A 247-nucleotide genomic window follows, 5' to 3' on the forward strand; every position below is an offset into this window, starting at 1 on the left:
ACTGCTTTAGTTAATGGTTGTCTTGAATAGATTAGATAAGATAATCATGTCAGGTTTCTTTTTGCTTTGATAAATATATTCATTGGGGTTCATTGTAGGTTGACTGTTGATTAGATTCATATGTTGTTTTTTATATATTTTTATTGGGTGAAATATACCATAATATATATTATTAGTTATTCATATTACTTAAGTGCTTACGTTCTTCCTCTTATATCATTATCTGTCATATGATCTTCCACACTTA

The 247-nt window shown here is 26.7% G+C and overlaps 1 protein-coding gene across 1 annotated transcript in view; it reads right to left on the minus strand.

The window, feature by feature from the left end:
• Positions 1-247, minus strand: part of LOC119588158 (inactive pancreatic lipase-related protein 1-like) — an 8,002-nt gene that overhangs the window by 758 nt on the left and 6,997 nt on the right. The gene's annotated exons all lie outside the window — the stretch shown is intronic.

The sequence above is a fragment of the Penaeus monodon genome, chromosome 23 (assembly GCF_015228065.2).
Source record: "Penaeus monodon isolate SGIC_2016 chromosome 23, NSTDA_Pmon_1, whole genome shotgun sequence".
NCBI classification, from domain to species: domain Eukaryota; kingdom Metazoa; phylum Arthropoda; class Malacostraca; order Decapoda; family Penaeidae; genus Penaeus; species Penaeus monodon.